Source organism: Balaenoptera acutorostrata, chromosome 3 (genome assembly GCF_949987535.1).
Source record: "Balaenoptera acutorostrata chromosome 3, mBalAcu1.1, whole genome shotgun sequence".
NCBI classification, from domain to species: domain Eukaryota; kingdom Metazoa; phylum Chordata; class Mammalia; order Artiodactyla; family Balaenopteridae; genus Balaenoptera; species Balaenoptera acutorostrata.
In genome coordinates, this window is record NC_080066.1 from 173,022,093 (window position 1) to 173,035,757 (window position 13,665).

Genomic DNA, 13,665 nt, shown 5'->3' on the forward strand with positions numbered 1-13,665 from the left:
CATGGGCCAGAGTCTACAAATCATGAAGAGCCTTTGCTGAATCAAGCCCCGACGAGAGCCCTTATAGGTAAGAGCTTGTAGTTAAGGTTCATGTTAAGACATGGGTGAATGAACATGGCAGCAGGCTGAAGCCCGGGGTGAATGCTGGCTTGCCACTTACGTTGACAAGTCATTTCACCTCTCTGAGCCTCAGTTTCCTTATTTGTATCAAAGTCGTGGAGCTGTCAGGAGGATTAAATGAAATAAACCCCTGTAGTGCACAAGACGCAGTGTTCCCCACAGAGAGAATGTAACAAATGAAGGCAGCTCATTTTCTTCTTTTAAGAACCTGGAGAAACCAACAGTGACAATGGGTACAGTCAAAGGCCATTTTTCTGCTCTCAGCAGCTGGTCATGGTCGCACAGAACCAAGAGGCCCAGCGTCACATACCTGAAATGGTTTTGTTCTGTAAGTTAAGGCTAGTGATTGATAAGGCATAAAGGTCTCTGTATAATGACCGTAGACCAATGCTGAGGAAAGCAACATGCCTTGGAATGGTACAACGGAAAGATGACCTAGGTTCAAATCCTGCCTTCATCCTCCTCTGCAGCCTGAGGAAGGCATGTGGATTTTGGCCTCAGGTTCCCTATCTCTGAAATGGGAAGTAATTACATTAGCAACCTCCCAGGATTATTGTGAAGCATGAATGAGAGAACATCTGTGAAAGTTCCTGGCATGCTGTAGGTGCTCAATATGTGTGAACTTTTCTTCCTTTTAACTGATGTTTCACAAATTGAAAAAATTGGAACAAATCTCTTTTACCACATATGGCTACTGCCAGAGTCAAACCATTTCAAAAAGAACCATAATAATATGGGTAGGGTGTAGGGACTTCCCTGGTGGCACAGTGGTTAACAATCCGCCTGTCAATGCAGGGGACACGGGTTCAAGCCCTGGTCCTGGAAGATCTCACATGCTGCGGAGCAACTAAACCCGTGTGCCACAACTACTGAGCCTGCGCTCTAGAGCCTGTGAGCTACAACTACTGAGCCCGTACACCACAACTACTGAAGCCGGAGCACCTAGAGCCCCTGCTCTGCAACAAGAGAAGCCACCGCAATGAGAAGCCCAAGCACCACAACGAAGAGTAGCCCCTGCTCTCAGCAACTAGAGAAAGCCCACGTGCAGCAACGAAGACCCAATGCAGCCAAAAATAAATTATTTAATTAAAAAAAAATACGGGTAGGGTATAAATACACTGCAAGGATTAAAAATAAACCCCCATATTATTGTCCTGAGAAATATGGAGAGATGGAAGGGTTGCATGCTTATAGTAAACTGGCCACTTGGCAGGTCAGCTGAGATGGACCATCCCACTGCAGCAGCTGCTCGCCGGCCCTGCCAGCAGCCCCTGGGGGAGGCTTTCTCCTTTTCCTGAACAGAGGCAGATGGTAGCTTGGAGGCCGAGCTGGCAAACAATGGTATCTGCTACTCCTCCCCTCCAGCCTCGCTGTTTGTTCTGAATAATCACAGGGCGAGTATGCAAATGGCAGCTCCCAGCAGGAAGTGCAGGAAAAGAATGCCAAAGATGGCAACAAGTTATCAGAACCCTGTTCTCTCCCCTCTGGCCTTGAGATGGTTTGAAAGCAGGAAACCACACTTTCTGGTAATTAAGTTTCTTAAGAGGTAAGGGGCTAGCAGGGCTGGAGACCTGACTCCCTGGCAACTCACTGGCCTTAAGAAAGCACCCGCTCTCTTCCACTGGAAACACCATCTTCTGTAGCTGGACTTCCCCTTATTTACCCCTTTCCCTGCAAACTGCTCTGTTGGGCAATGTCTGCTCTGCTTCATCCCCCAGGCAGAAGACCCCCCCAATCCTTGCTATATGAATAGCCATTAGAGAGATTCTTCACCAGTGCAGATATGTGATACAGGCATTTGCCAGTGAGGCTGTAACTTAAAGACCACCACTGCATTTACAGTGGACCCTTGAACAACTTGGGTTTGAACTGTGAGGGTCCACTTATATGCGATTTTTTTCAATAAATACACACTACACCATCAGTGGTTGGTTGAATCTGGGGATGTGGAACTGCGGATACGGATGGCTCACTATGGGGCTTGAGCATCTGTGGATTCTGGGATCCAAGGTGGGTCCTCGACCAATCCCTGGCAGATAGCAAGGGATGACTGTATTCCTTTCCCTCAAATTTAGCCAACGATGACCAAGCGAGGACCTGGAAACCATGCTCCTGGCAAATCCCCCCGAGGCTCTGCTTTATAAATGAGCAAATGTCTGCACCTCCCCGGCAGAGCCTTTCCATGCCAGCTGCAAGGCCTTCCACTACCGTGGGGGAAGGCCACAAAAAGGGCCAAGAGGAAGGTGAAAAGAGGGGGGTTATGATTCTGTTGTGTCTTTTTACCCATTACTACTGGAAATCAGCCATTACCACTCACTGGCTCAGATGAAGGCCTGTTTTAGGCAATCCTCCTAAACCGTCCCATGAGAGAACAACTTGCCTCATGATAGTCACACGTGTATATGAAATACTTGGTAGTGCTGGTTAGATGCCTGGTACTCCGCTAGACAAACACGAAGGCCTCTCAAGTTTGCGGTCCAGGGGGCAGGCAGACAAGCAGGCATGCCCTGCTGCTGGGAAGCTGAACCCCACTGTGTCTGTGCAGCAGTTCCCTGACTGGGCTGATGTGGGAATTGCCGGCACGTTTTTCTGGGACCCACCCCTGGAGAGCTCGTTTCAGTAGGTCTGGGCTGGGGCCTGGCAATGTGCACCTTCGTCAAGTTCTAAAGGTGATCTTCACAGAATCTGTTCGGGATCTGAGGCTAAAGGGGATGAAAAACGTCTTTTTTTTTTTTTTTTCCTGGAATACGATGAAAGGATTTAAAACAGGAGAGGGAACGATCAGATGAGCCTGGCAGCAGCGTGGAGGACGGCATCCAGGGGGAGGAGCACAGAACCAGGGAAATGAAAGCGCAGCACAGTCTGGGTGAGAGTCCGGCTGAGGCCTGTGTTAAGGCCACGGTGGGGGAGGACGAAGGACGACCTGGGGGGCGTGGTTCCCTCTGTGTGTCCCTGTGGTCAGGGACTGCATGCTACAGCGTGTGATTTACAATGTTAGTGATTTTGCTTTGTAAAAGCTCTCTTTTAAAAACACAGTTCCTGCTAGTAAAATGGGTTTGGGTAAGTGTAACTTTTCATGGGAGGAGAAATATAAACTCAAGGAGGGCAAGGATTTGTGTCTGTCTTGTTCACTGATCTATTCCAGGCACCTAGCTGGTGTCTGTGCACAGCAGGTTCTCAATGATACACCCGTGGGGAGAGAGAATAAGCAGCAAGCACAAAGCAGGTGCCCCTGTAGCTGAGTCTTTGTTTTTATTTGATTAGTTTCTTGGTGTCAGGATGTCTGGTGGTCTCTTGTATCCAACTGTGATTTGTTCACATTAGTATATTTCTTTGCTAAGCTTTTCTTATAGTCTCTTGACTTAAAAAATACTGAACAAGATCTTATATATGTTAGAGTGGCTTGAAAATCACTTATTCAAATGCAGTGCTTTTTTTTTTTTTATTTTATTTTTGGCTACGTTGGGTCTTCATGCTGTGTGCGGGCTTTCTCTAGTTGCGGTGCGGGGGGGGGGGGCTACTCTTCGTTGCGGTGCACAGGCTTCTCATTGTGGTGGCTTCTCTTGCTGCAGAGCATGGGCTCTAGGCGCCCTGGCATCAGGAGTTGTGGCTTGCAGGCTCTGGAGCGCGGGCTCAGTAGTTGTGGTGCACGGGCTTAGTGGCTCCGCGGCATGTGGGATCTTCCCAGACCAGGGCTCGAACCCGTGTCCCCTGCACTGGCAGGCAGATTCTTAACCACTGTGTCACCAGGAAAGCCCCAAATGCAGTGCTTTTGAAATATTCTTAACCATTCAACTTTTCCAAACACTGGTAAGATGTCCTTTTTTTTTTTTTTTTTTTTTTACATTTATTTATTTTTGGCAGTGTTGGGTCTTCGTTGCTGCACGCGGCCTTTATCTAGTTGAGGCGAGCCGGGGTTACTCTTTGTTGCGGTGCGCGGGCTTCTCACTGCGGTGGCTTCTCTTGTTGCGGAGCACGGACTCTAGGCACCCGGGCTTCAGTAGTTATGGCTTGCGGGCTCTAGAGCACAGGCTCGGTAGTTGTGGCGCACAGGCTTAGTTGCTCCGCGGCATGTGGGATCTTCCTGGACCAGGGATTGAACCTGTGTCCCCTTCATTGGCAAGTGGATTCTTAACCACTGCACCACCAGGGAAGCCCAAGATGCCTTTTTAAGGTGCACATGACTCCCCCGAATGTTGGCTTTACAGGAAATGTTGATATCTGAATCCCTGGCATTATTCTACACGCTAGTAAAGCAGTGTGGAAGGTTAAAATAGTACCGATAAAAAAATTAAAATGTTCCAGTCTCTCTCGCATATGTCTTTCAAAGGAAATGCGTAAAAAACAGAAAACTCAGTTAAACAATGGAAAACCTCTGCTTGCTGGTCAAATAAAAGGATTACCATTTTCATTACATGGTCTAAGACACTACCTAGTTGTAAACTTTTAAGTTCTTGGGAATGCTTTTTCTAGTGGAACTGAGGGAACCTCAGGATATTTTTAAGGCTCCTCTACCTCTTCCATTCTTGCTTTTACAGTCCTTTGGAGATTAGGATTAAAGGGAGGGGGTGAAATTCCAGCCAAGGTTCCAGGCTGTGGGTGGGAGGTACAATGCCTGAGGCCAGACAGCAGGAGGCTAAGCCTAAATAAGGCTGTCACAGTTAGTCCTTCCCATCTCCAACCTGTTTATTCAGGAGCACTCAGGTTGGGGGTAGGGGTGAGGGACATGAAGAGCAGAGAAAGGGAGAAAAGACAGAGGTGCAGCGCAAAGCCAGAAAGGGGGAAGGTCACTGGGTCATGTCCTGGGCTAGGGACTGTCCTGCACAAGCCTCAGCCTCTTCTGAATGTCAGCTCATCAGGGGGAGGGGGAGGGATGGCCATCAATCCACTGTTGTAACTGAACTGGACATTTTAAATAACAGAAACAATGGCTAACAGTAATCAGCTGCTAACTCTGAGCTGGACACTGGGTTAGATGCTTTCTAGACCATATCTCAGTCACTCTTCAACAGTGAGCTATGCACTCTCATGTTCTCATTTTGCAGAGACACTAAGGCCTAGAGAATGCAAACCACTGCCCAAGGTCACTTAATAAGTTGTCAGGCTGGCACATAAACACGGCCTGGATCTAAAGCATCTGTGGGTTGGAGGGTGGGGAGGAGTGGTCACGGATTTCTTGAAATTCTGGTAAAAGCTCTTGCTAGTGAAAAATGAACGTGTGTGAATTTACAACACATTTAGAGGACTCGACACATTTAGAGGACTCAGAAAAATGCATATGGCTTGGAAGGAAGGGAACAAGAATACCTTCCGAAACAGTATCCACACGACTGATCAGAGAGAGATGAAGTCAGCTGGGCGAGGCAGGATGAACTCTGTCAGATGTGCCAATACAATCTGAGAAACGGGTCCATCAGAAGGGCAGGTTTGGTTCACCACAAAAGCCAAAAGGGCGAGTGAGGGCGGGGAGGTAGCTAGAACGCAACCAGCATCGCTCAGGGAAGGAAGGGACCCACTGGGGCAAGGCTGACCCCGTTAGGGAGTCCGAGAGTTTGTATTAATGGGGTGGCATCATCAAAACTTACCAATCAAAAACCAAATTTTCCCTGGTCACATTCAGCCTTCACTCAAAAACCATAGATTACAATCTGGCTACCTGTGCAGGCCTCTACCCTCCAGGGGAAAATACGCCAGCCACAGTGATATAAGAATCTGCCATTTTAAATTAATAAGCTTGTCCCCATTACGCATCTCCTCCGGGGTGAGCTTGATGAAGTGTGAACTCACCCCAAAGACAGATTTTCTGGGGCTGAGAAGAGTAGCCCTGAGGCCGGCGGGGCTGGGCCAGAGCTGGGATGAGGTGGTGCCGCCATCCCAGCCAGCCTTCCTCCAAAAAGCGCTGGGAACCTGGACCAATACTCCACTGGCTTTCTCTTGCGAAAAATACCTGGTCACTGCCCTTGAAGTCCTCACCTAGTGCAGCAGTTCTCAGAGTGTGTGGCCTGGGGACCTACTTTTTAAGGGGGTTGGGGAGGGGGAAATACCTGTAAACTCAAAATTACTGTCAGCGTAACATTAAGCCATTATTTGTCACTTTCACATGCGTGTACAGACGCTACACGACCTGTGTGATAACACAACAGAGCAGCCGTGAGAATCCGGCTGTCAACCCAGATAATAAAGGGGTATGCAAAAAAGGTAAACAATGCCATCTTCCAAACTAACTTGTTTTTGGGAATAGTCATTTTATATATTTTTAAATATACAAATGGGTTTATTAGTATTTTAAAATAAGTTAATAAATATTTTAAAATTTATTGGTTTTAATTGCTGATATGATTCATATCAATAGCTATAAAAGCCCACGTAAACAAAAGCCCTTTGTGGTCCTCAGTAATAAAATGTAGAGGGGTTCTGAGACCAACCAGTTTGAGAACTGCGGCTCTGGTGGCCACACACGGGGCAGCAAGGGAGCCTCTGCAAAAACCTGCGCTTCCAGGGCCACCCACAAGCCAGGCTCCCAGGGAGAGCCCAACCCAATGGCTTTCCCTGGGCTCTGTTTGTTTCTGCTCTCGTACACACACCCAAGGTTTTCTTTCACCAGTGTCTCACCTTTACTTCCATACAGTTCTGGAGGCAGGTCATACGGCACAGGAAAGGAGGCCGTTGGCTCCTGGCTCCTTGAGAAGAATTTCTGTTTCACTCTGAAACTGTCCAGGCCCTGCAGACACACAGAATCTATAATTGCATCTCATTTTCTGGAAAAAGATATCAAGAAGCAATTATATTTTTATGATACTCACAACAAAATTCAGAGCTATTTTTGTTATTTCAGTGCTATTTTTGATATTCAGTAGGTCAAATATATTTACAACACTCCCCCAAATATTCTTTCCTAAAAATGAGAGGTCCAAATGTCAGAAAATAAACTATAGCAAAGTTTGCAAAAGTCTAATAAAGGATACAAAGACATAAGAGAAAAACAATTTTGGATGTTACAGCCCATTTCTACTAACCTCTGTGTACAGCAGCAGGGAGTGTGTAGAAGACACTGTGTAAAAATACCTCTGAATACTTTCGATATTGCTATCTATAGTAATGGGCTGCTCACTCTGGTGAAGAATGAAAGTTGCTTTCATGTATCATGAAAGTGTCCAATACGATGGGATAGGAATATAAAAGTGAGAACTCTTCAAGACCCATCAAAATGGAAGGTTCATCCCAAGAACTCGAGAATAGGCTACTATTAACTCTGGATCTGAATCAGGGTGCAACTATAGGTGCCACACCCAGGTCGATGTACACACTGCACTGCCTCCTCACACAGGACCTGCCCGGTAGTGGGGGTGCCTACTACGTCGGCTTTGCCCTCCCCAGGCCTCCCCGCACTGATCATCTCCTGGCCCCCTTCCCGGATGATCCTGGCATTCTGTTTTTGCCTCATTCCTCTGGCCACCCATCCACGCACAGATCCACCCTTCTCATCCTAAATACCCACATATCAAACAGTGCTAACGTCTATGAACCCATATAAAGAGCTACAACTACAGTTCTTCAGAAGATGAGCTAAGTGTCAGGGCTGTGTGGACCTGGGCTTTGGGCAACCTGAGTTGAGTCTCTGTGCTGGTATTTAGGGGCTGTGTGAATGGCTCACATTTGCATTCATTCATCCCACACATTATTTCTTGGGTCCCTCTTCTGTGTCAGGCATGGGTGCCGGGCACTGAGTGCACCAGAGTCACAACAATTATCACGATCCCTGTTCTCGTGACATGTACAGTCTAGTAGGGAGACATTAAACAAATGCATTTACAGAAGTAAAATAAATAACTACAATTTTTGATAAGCGCTATGAGAGAAACAGAGGAGTCCTAGAAGAGAGAATAGCAGGCCTGTCTTAGATTTGGGGGTGAGGGGGTGCTCAGCGGAAGCCTCCCTAAAAAAGTGACATTTTAATTAAACTCCAAAAAGTGAATAGTGTTTGGTCAGTTGAGAGTGGAAATAATAATGTTCCAGGGACTTCCCTGGTGGTCCAGTGGGTAAGACTCCACACTCGCAATGCACGGGGCCCGGGTTCGATCCCTGGTCGGGGAACTAGATCCCGCATGCTGCAACTAAGAGTTTGCATGCCGCAACTAAGAAGTCCACATGCTGCAACGAAGATCCCGCATGCCGCAATGAAGACCTGGTGTAGCCAAATTAAAAAAAAAAAACAAAAAAAGTTCCAGGAGGAGGGAACAGCATCTGCAATGGCCCAGAGATGGCAAAGAGCTTGCGTGTGCTAGGAACTAAAAAAGATGGTCAGTGGGACACTTGGCCACTTATTCACTAGGCCTCAATGTCCTCATTTGTAAAATTGGAATAATAACTTTCTGGATGTTACCATATTAACGTTTCTTACTTCAACACCTAGCACAAGTCTTGGTGCATAGCTGGTCAAGCAATGTTGAGCTGCAAAAATGGGATTAAAGTACCTTCCCTGCTTACTTTATAGGCATCTGCACAGAAGCAAATGCAACAAGATGCACAAAAGTGCTTTGTGCCAGTGAAGACCTGCAGGAAGGTAGGGGTGACAGCACCAACCAAGACAGTGGTTAGTAACTCCGTGAAAGGCAACACGTGACAGACGCCGGGCACAAACTCTAGGCAGAAAGGGAAGAAATGACCTCTTGCCAGTGGCAGGTTACGAAAAGGGTCTGTAGAAAATATTTTCGCTGGGCCTTGAAAAATTGATGTAATTTTGATAGACAGAGAGTTGGCAGGGAAGAGCATCAGGGGAAGACCGGCATGACCAAAGGCGGAGCTGGAAAAGCACAGAGCTGGCATTTCAGGGGGACAGCGAGTGAAGCAATGCCCCGGAGGAGAGCCTGGGACACTGGAGAAGAAACGCAGAGCCAGGCTGCAGAGGGTTTCGAAGGAAGCGGCTTTGGACATCTGAGGCTTCTACCTGTTTATCTGGGCCCAACTTCTGGCCATAGTGACTCGGGATGGGCAAGCGGCCTGAGTCAGAAGTGCTGGGGAAGAGATCATCTTTCTCTGGGGAGCTCACCTGGCAAGGTGCGAGCCCTGAGCTGCTGGGGGGCGTCTCATGTCCTTCAAACAGAAGTGGGTGTTAGAAGAACTGAATACTGATGACATGGCCCACGCCCCTGGATTTAGCCCTGCCTGAAGCAAGTTTGTGCTGGTTAACCTTCACTTACAACCCAGGGTGTCACAGGACCCCGTTTAGAGTGTGGCCTTTACTGTGATATACGGTGAGGAGTTGCAGGGTTTTGTTTTTTTTTTAATTTTTATTTATTTATTTTTGGCTGTGTTGGGTTTTCGTTGCTGTGTGGGCTTCTCATTGCGGTGGCCTCTCCTGTTGCGGAGCACGGGCTCTAGGCGTGTGGGCTCAGTAGTTGTGGCTCGCGGGCTCTAGAGCGCAGCCTCAGTAGTTGTGGCACATGGGCCTAGTTGCTCGGCGGCATGTGGGATCTTCCCGGACCAGGGCTCGAACCCGTGTCCCCTGCATTGGCAGGCAGATTCTTAACCACTGTGCCACCAGGGAAGCCCCGAGTTGCAGGGTTCTGAACAGAGAAGTTCCAGTGTAAAGGTGGAATGGCACAGACGGGAGAATGGATCAGACTGGGAATTGCTAGAGCCCGAAGACCAAGAGCTATTACAACAGGAATGCGAGATGGATTAGAGATGGTAATGGGGATCCAAGTGTAAGTATCATCACAACAAACAATGAAATAAAAGTGAGGTGAATTTGGATGAGAAACAGAAAGACAGAAATGTATCTGAAAGAGGCTGAGGGAAAACGTAGTAAAAATCAGAGCCAAAAAAAAAAAGAAAGTGGGGGACTTCCCTGGTGGTCCAGTGGTTAAGACTCCACGCTTCCACTGCAGGGGGCATGGGTTCGATCTCTGCTCTCGGGGAACTAAGATCTTGTATGCTGCATGGAGTGGCCAAAAAAAAAAAAAAAAAAAAGAATTCGTGCCTGGGCAGATGGGATCGGCTGGGATGACCGGATGTGGATGGGCGAGTGGCAGCAGTGGAATGCCAGGACGTGGCTCTATTTGCTGAGTCAGAGAACATGAGAGGTTACAAAGAACCACCACCTGAAACAGTGTTGCCCAGCTGTGGCCTCCTGGGAAACGCTGAGGGCCCTGAACCCATGCGCTGGGTCCAAGGCAGGCTGTCAGAGGCGGTGCGGGGAGCACAAGGGGGGGTTAATGTGGCGGCTCTTGTCAATTGTACTAGTTCTTCCAGCCAGAGTCATCTTTGGCAACAGAGGGACAATAAAATAGTTTAACCAGAATGGAGAAAAGAGAAAGTAGAGACTTGAAGACTGAAAGTTCTTGGGGATTTACTGGCAGCATTTTTGACTCCGATTATAGGAAAGAGAACCCGCCATCTGGGGAGCAAGTGAACCTGGCGCTGAGCAGGGGCTGAGCTAGCTCTCAGCCCTGGGACAAGGGCAGGGATGTTCAGGGTACCTCCCTCTGGAGGAAGGAGTTCAGGACATCGATCCATCCTTCTGAGATGGTTTGTGCATTATTCCCAGAGGTAGGAGGCGTTCTAGACACAAAGTGCTGGGCAGCCTAGTGGGCGCCTGACAAAGTACATACTCAGTAAACACCAAAATGCACCGAGTTCAAAGACAGAAAATTTCTATCTCCCTGAAATACAGATGACTGAGGGTTTGGAATACAGCTGCTGGTGTTGAAATCATTAGATGATCTTTCCTATATTGAGATTTTTCTGAACCTAAATGCATTAGTCTAATCTAAAAGTTAAATACACCTAAATTAAAGGGACAACTCAAAAAACACAATAAAACTGATAAATTGATGTTAGACGTTGAAAGAATAAAGTCTTCAATTAAACATTTATTAAGCACCTACTATGTAGCAACAACAGCCAAGTGCTGGGTACACAGTCAAATGTACCTTGACATTAACCCCCAAAGCCCTTCCAAGTGTTCCTAATCAAAGGGAAAGCTACTGACTCCATGCTCTATGGCAAGTTAGGTTAATTTCGAAATGATGTGTTTACAGATTCATTCATTTAAAAGCAGCAGAAAAAAATGGGAAAAAAAATCAGTATTTGGTTACCAGGGACTTATCAGCTTCCAGATCAATCCCAGAAGTTTCAAATGGCATCATAATTATGAGTGGGTAGTGCTGGCTCTCCATCCACTGCAGTTTGTAGGCCACACAGCGTGTCCCTTCACACGGCCATTGGTTCCTGAGTGACAGGCCTGTATGACGGCCGTGGGAAAGGAGAGCTGCCGGGTTTCTTCCGGCCGACCACCTCTGCAGCGCTTGAGACTGTGCCGTTCTGGGCACAAAACCTGACCGTTTGCAATGCTGGCCTCAAGTCAGCGTTCAGGAGCACAGAGATCAGGATGGCCACTGGTGAAGGACAGAAGTGGCAATTCCGGCTGCTGCTAACTCAGAAACGTGGGCGTTTCGGACATGGAGTTCTGCCTAAGGGCCACAAAGGTGGGCTGATCTCAAGAAACTGGATTTTGGATGCTGTCCAGTCAGAAGAACGACTACAAAACTGGGTGCTAAGTAAGTCTTTGGCAAATGTGTAACTAAAGGTATAAAAGGACGTATCTTGATAGTACTGAAGGGAGAAACCCAAAGAAAGAAATCACACTGGGCTTCATTTCACAACTAACTGCCTTACTGTCAGTAACTCTTTTAAGATTCTGGCCAATACAGAAATCTTTAAGACATTAAATGAATATATAGGGATTGGCATTTGTAGTTAAGGCAACAGACTTCTGTGAGTGAGTGAGAGCGAGCGTGAGCCTGTGTGTACGGTTTAGTTTGCACAGAACAGCCACAGGTGAGCCATCCCACGCTGCAAGTTGCTCACAACGAGATTCGTGAGCACACTTAAGCACCTACTGCACCCGACGCCCCTTGGACTAAATCCACGCTGCCTCTGCAGCCGCTGCTTTGCACACGTGTTCTCCTCACAGAAAGGGGAGAGGGTACTCCGCGAACCTCAAGGGAGCAACACCGACAGACTTCACTCAGAGCCTCCCGTGTGCCGGCCCTCCGTGAGAGCAGCTCCCAGCCCAGTCAAGGAGATACACGAGTCATCGTTGACAACACAGGGGACACAGGAAGAGCCCCGGTTCTCGAAGGCTGTGGGCACAGAGGAGGGACACCTGGAGCAGAGATGTGAGAGGCAGGTGGGGTTAGGGGCCTCAGGGGGTCGTTCCTGCTACAGATTAAGGCTGCTCAGGAGGGTGGTATGGTGGTTCTTTCTACGTGTCAACGTGACTGGGCCATGGGATACCCAGGTAACCGGTAAACATCACTCTGGGCATCTCTGAGGGTGTTTCTGCATGGGGTTAATATTTGAATCAGTGGACTGAGTAAAGATGATCCGTGCCAACGATGTACCATCCAGCCAGTGGGACTGAGTGGAACAAAAAGGCCGAGGAAGGGCTGCTTGGCTGGGACATCTGTCTTCTCCTAAACTCAGACTGGGACGGAAAGCATGGGGTCCCGGTCCTCAGGCCTTCAGACTTGGGCTGGCCCATACCACCAGCCCTCCTGGTCTCCAGCTCACAGACGGCAGGGCTTGGGACTCCTTGCGCTCCAAAATCGTGTGAGCCAGTTCTTCACAGTAAGCCTCTTTCTCTGTGTATCTATATATCCTATTGGTTCTGTTTCTCCAGAGAAGGCTAAGGGGACTGGTCCAGAACGAGAGGCCATCGCTCTGTGTGGCTGCAACACGAAAGGCCAGGATTGAGAGGGAAGAGGTCAGACCCCAGGAGTCAGGAGTCAGGCCGCAAAGGGAAAAGCAGGCCATGCTAAGGAGTCATCGGATTTGAAGCAGGTGGGCGACATGACCAGATTCATGGTCTGTAGACGTTCTGGCAGCAGTGGGCTGAGCAGCTTGGAGGTGGCCTAGGAAGTGGGCCGGGAGGCAGGTCTGGACGCGGCGGCAGCAGGGATGGCCAGAAGTGACAGATTTACAGGGAGCATTAGGAGTTAGGGGTGACAAGCCTAGGTGATTAAACAGATGTGGGGGGAGAGCGAGGAGTCGGGGATGACTTGCTGCACCCTGAGCTGGGACAGTGGGGGGAAGGCTAGGAGCAGTTCATTCAGAATCAGAATTTTATAACGGTGTGGCGCAGGTGATTAAGATGATGATTTTGACGGTATCTGTAAGGCCCTTCTCCTCAAGTACCCTTGAATGATATAAATTACACTATAATCCTAAGGGGAGATAACTTTTATAGATTCAAATTCTCTGAAAATTGGCCTGATGAGACCACTAACCTTGCTTAAAAAACTGATGGCTTGGCCTTCCCTGGTGGCGCAGTGGTTACGAATCCGCCTGCCAATGCAGGGGACACGGGTTCGAGCCCTGGTCCAGGAAGATCCCACATGCCGCGGAGCAACTAAGCCCGTGCGCCACAACTACTGAGCCTGCGCTCTAGAGCCCGCGAGCCACAACTACTGAAGCCCGCGCACCCTAGAGCCCATGCTCCACAATAAGAGAAGCCACCGCAATGAGAAGCCTGCGCACCAC

The 13,665-nt window shown here is 48.4% G+C and overlaps 1 pseudogene; it reads right to left on the reverse strand.

Annotated features, from left to right (window-relative positions):
* Positions 1–4,463: 4,463 nt before the first annotated feature.
* The window catches only part of LOC130707602 (tyrosyl-DNA phosphodiesterase 1-like), a 70,310-nt pseudogene continuing 61,108 nt past the window's right edge, over positions 4,464–13,665 (reverse strand).